Raw genomic sequence first — 4791 nt, forward strand, 5'->3', positions numbered from 1 at the left:
GTGTGTCAGAACAGCTTCATCTGTTTGCGTTGTCTCTGTACTGCGCCGCTGTAGCACCTTGTTTGAGTTTTGTATGCGTGTGCTCCCATGAACATTATTGTTTTACTGGGGGTTTTATGTCCACATGTGTACACACATGTCTTCTGTTTTGTTTGTTTGTTTAATTGTTGTAATTTTAAGTATTATTGTGTTCAATGGTGTCATCGTAGGTACACAGACAAGTATGTATGTAGTTGTTGAAACACTGTGTATGTCTATATTTCGCAGCAACCATGGATGGACATGTACAAACTAAAACACTGCTATGTCATTTAAAGATGTGTCTTTAAATGTGTGTAAATCACATTCATTCCTACCCGGCTTTCAATACATGTGGCCAAAAGACACATGCATGTATGTAAATGTAAAGTCGCTTATAACCTCTTTTAATTAAGATGTCCTAGGTGAATGAGAATATCAAAGACGTGAATAGTAGAGTCAGTACTGAGTGAACCTGATGAAGCAACAGCGAAACGCATAAAAGTATAAACATATCAACTACCAGCAAAGAAGACCAGTGTGCTGTGATTTATCCTCCCTGTACATGTGTACAGTACTTTGCCTTTCTAGGGTAGTGCACATGTTGTCAAAAGACACATGCACATATTTAAAAGTATACAGCAAGATGCTAATAACCTCTTTTGATTAAGATGTCCTGGGAATCATCAAAGACATGTGTACAGTTACTTTGCCTCTCTAGGGCAGTGGACATGTTGTCTTGTTTCCCCTGTTCAGCCCCCCAAGGTGCATTCATAGATGAGTGCGGTGTCCATACCACACAGGTCTCAGAGAGGGGTCAAGAGAGCCAGGGCTGCAGAGGACAGGTTATCTACTGGGCCCTCTTGACAGGCCTTATCTAAGGCAGGCCATCTAGTGTGGTGTAGGTCAGTCATCTGACTCACATCTAGATGTTTTGGAGCTCCCGGTTGTGCAGCTGTGTATTTTTTCCCCTTCTTTTAACAAGTAGGCCTACAGGGTTTTTATAGTGCTGTTTTACGACTCATTAGAAGATATTTATACAAGTTAATGATGGCTACCTTAGGAAGAGGACATGGTAAGGTTGCACCCATGCAACATTAAGTCATTTAACACATTGAATACCGGCGGTGTTTACAGAATTACAGTCTGTCATAAAATATTGGCATTCTAGACCCTTTTTTGATGTTTTTTTTGTAGAGTCACACTAGCCTACATTCTGTGATGGGGCCACTGAAACATGTTATGCTCATTTGACAGTGGAGACTTTACCCTCTTAGTGGGTAGTGGGTGAAAACCGTGTGTCTCTACAAGCTTTTATTGCCAAGCAGAAGTTAAACCGCGGCGGGTATCCACCAAATTTGGCAAGAAACCCCAGAGAGAGGGAAAGAGAGAGAGAGAGAGAGAGAGAGAGAGAGAGAGAGAGAGAGAGAGAGAGAGAGAGAGAGAGAGAGAGAGGGAGAGAGAGAGAGAGAGAATGTGCTTGAACAGGGATGTGCAGGCAAAAAAAGGCCCTGGCATTTCTGCGCAGTCCCTTCTAATTGTGGGTCACTAACGAAACACACACACACACAAACCCAACAGCATTAGTCCCTGAGGACTGATGGCCCACCAGGAAATGCCCTGTATGCCAGATTACCAGTACAGGCCTGTTTGAATATGATTGTGTGTTCAGGGTGTGTGTGTGTGTGTGTGTGTGTGTGTGTGTGTGTGTGTGTGTGTGTGTGTGTGTGTGTGTGTGTGTGTGTGTGTGTGTGTGTGTGTGTGTGTGTGTGTGCAAGCCGTCAGCATGCTCTGAGAGTGCGGTGTGAAAGTTGTGTGCTGTTGGCAGGCTAATGGGCCATGGAGTGGAGGGCTGCTCCCCCGCTTCAAGGTTACTGACTCTGCTCTGCTCTGCTCCCCTACACTCCTCTCCTCTCCGCACGCCCACCACCACTGCTGACTTTTAATGCGCTCATACATCACTGCGTTTGGCACACAAGACTCCTCTCCGTCTCTCTGCTCTTCACACTCTCACAATTTTTTCTTTACTTTCCTCTTTTCCCCTTATCACACTTTTTCTCATCTCTGACCCCTCATTCTCTCTTTTCGCCTGTCTGTTTCGTAACTCCCTCTGATTCTCTCTTTCCAGTAACTCTCGTCTCTGTCTTCACTACGTCCTACTCCTCCTTTTCTTCTTTCTCTTTCTGCTTGACCGTCTTTCCCACTTGTCTCTCTCGACACACACCTGTTGCACTTCTGACATGTTTTTCTTTCTCTCTTTAGCCTGTCTGGCTATATAGCACTGATTATTGAGATTTTGGCTATAACAGGTTTTAATATTGAAAGGAAAAAAGTAGTTCAAATCCAAAATATAGAAGTAGGCCTACGTATTATCATCGACGAAGGTCTTGGCTGTGCAGCAATGTATTGGAACAACCCCGCCATATTTTATTTTCATAAAATAGGCTCTTACTTGTTTTGTCAACATTGTCAGACACAATTCACCTTTCCGCGGCCACCCCCCAAAATGGTAACTGACCAATCATAGCATAGCAACAGTTACTAAGCTCGGGACCTTGGTCAAGCCAGCCATTTTGATGAATGGAAGTCTATGAGAGAGATCCCTAGTTTGGAAGATAAAATGAAATGTTGCGCGTATGGCGTGTGTAATTCCGACAACGGAGATACAAAAAAGTTGGAGGGAGGGGTTACATTTCATTCCTTCCCAAAACCAAAGACCGATATGGAGAAACACCTGCGGTGGACTAAACAATGTGGACTACCCCACCACCAGCAGCATGAAAACAGAAGCCACTATGCAAGCTAAGGTAAGCAGCTATTTTAATGTCGCTAAAATCCACATACCTCATTGAAAACGTGATGATACCACTACTTCAAATACAATTTAGTAGCACTATCTTGCATTTTTGGGCAGCTAGAACTGTGTGGATGATCATAATAACACATAAATTAGCTGGATTGAATGGGTTAGCCTCATTTAGCATAGGCTAACCGTAAGTTTATTGTCACTGTTGACTGTTCTGTTCATATTGTGCATGCATGCAAGTAGCAACCAAAGTACAGTTGAAAAGTTTATCTTGTACAATGGCATTTAAAGTGGGATGCCACTTGTTCGCTTGTAGTAAACAAGCATCAGCTATGCTGGGCAAAGTATTCTGCTATTAGCGTTAGAATCCCACCTCATGTAACCATTGCAACTGAACTGAGATTGAATAATAATTAATAGTATTGATTTAAGATCCCAGATGTGCTGTACTTCACAATGTGCATTTTATTTTAGTGCCTTCAATCAGAGATGATTTAGTTATACATTGCAACATTAATAGAGATTGTTGTACCCAGTCATCATTCTCAAAACATCAACAAAACATCTTAGCCCTACACTAACATGCATCAACCTTGCATTACTATGAAAATGTAATGGAAAGTCAAACTGATTGTTTACAGGGTACGAGGAGAGAGCTCAAACTCCACTGAACACCTTAACACTGTGGAACAAAGTGCTTCAAACACCAGTGACCATGGTGTGTGTGTGTGTGAGTGTGTGTGTGCGCGTGCGCGAGCGAGCGAGAGATATTATTTATATGCAGTTTGTTAACTTTTCCTGTTGTTGTTGTTCGTTGTTTACAGATCCCACCACTGATCATGGAGATGAGCTTCAGATGTTGAGGGACATGGTGGCCACTCAGAAGGCTGAGATAACCAAGCTGACTGTACAACTAGAGGCAAAGGATGTCCAGCTCCAACAACTTAGATACAAACTCCATTTACACACTACTTTGGTATTAAAACCAGAGTCTGTGCATGAAAGTGATGTTAGGCTATTTCAGTAGGCTACTGCGCTTGATTCACCTGCTATGAGCAGTTTAATACCTTGTATGAGTTCAACATTTTAAATAATCCAGGTACAGTGGCACACCAGACCTTCCTTTGTGTAGTGAGCTGTTATTGACACTGATGACATTTAGACAAGTATTTGGTTACAAAAGATTCCACATCAGTTTACAGAATGTGAGCACAATATTTAATCAGTCAACATCAGCCCTGTGTGTATTTATTGTGTATTATGTATTGATTATTTTGTTATTGTGTATTAAATACCATCCATCATCATGCATATTGTCATGACCTGTGTATTTTCATTTTTTGCTTAAATGCTTTAACCCATTTCATGTCATGGTGAATTACCTGATGACTTAAGCCACTCCAAGAGGGTATGTGTGGTCTGCAACAACAGTGATGTCCACAGGAGGTTTGCACCAAATAGCTCAGGTGTTCCTGTCTGCCTTTGTAGGAGAGCCAGTTTGTCACCTGTCACATTGAAGTTCCAGGGGGGAGGGCAGTAGGCCTACAACTAAATTCTCTCTAACTTCCACTGTTTACAATGTAGCCAATGTATTTGTAGATTACTGGAAATATTTATTTATCTATTTACTGAACTTTAATGTAGGCTTACTGGTTTCCTAGTGACCGTAAGAGACACCTTATAGAAACACCTTTGCTTTTGGAGCAACCACAGATGACAGGCACTGGTTTTATTTTGGTATCATTGTGCCATTGCTGTGTGAAGCTTGTGGAGGATTGGGGTTCCAAAGGGTTGCCTTTCACTTGCATGACGTCAAATGTGTTGAACAAGCCAAGTCAACGATGTGGGAGCAATAGACTGGAGCGCTACAGGTGGGAATGTTTACATTTGGCATCTGTTACCATCACATGGATTTAATGCAACAAATATGATAATCATGTGCATTTCAATGCAACGTGTGATAAAGG

General features: G+C 42.1%; 1 long non-coding RNA gene across 1 annotated transcript; it reads left to right on the forward strand.

Moving 5' to 3' along the window:
• The first annotated feature begins 2515 nt into the window (after window positions 1-2515).
• On the forward strand, window positions 2516-4135 carry LOC134448678 (uncharacterized). The gene is made up of 2 exons (XR_010034822.1): window positions 2516-2825; window positions 3649-4135. It is a non-coding gene; the product is annotated as an uncharacterized LOC134448678 (long non-coding RNA).
• Window positions 4136-4791: the final 656 nt, after the last annotated feature.

Source organism: Engraulis encrasicolus, chromosome 5 (assembly GCF_034702125.1).
Source record: "Engraulis encrasicolus isolate BLACKSEA-1 chromosome 5, IST_EnEncr_1.0, whole genome shotgun sequence".
In the NCBI taxonomy this organism is placed as follows: Eukaryota; Metazoa; Chordata; class Actinopteri; order Clupeiformes; family Engraulidae; genus Engraulis; species Engraulis encrasicolus.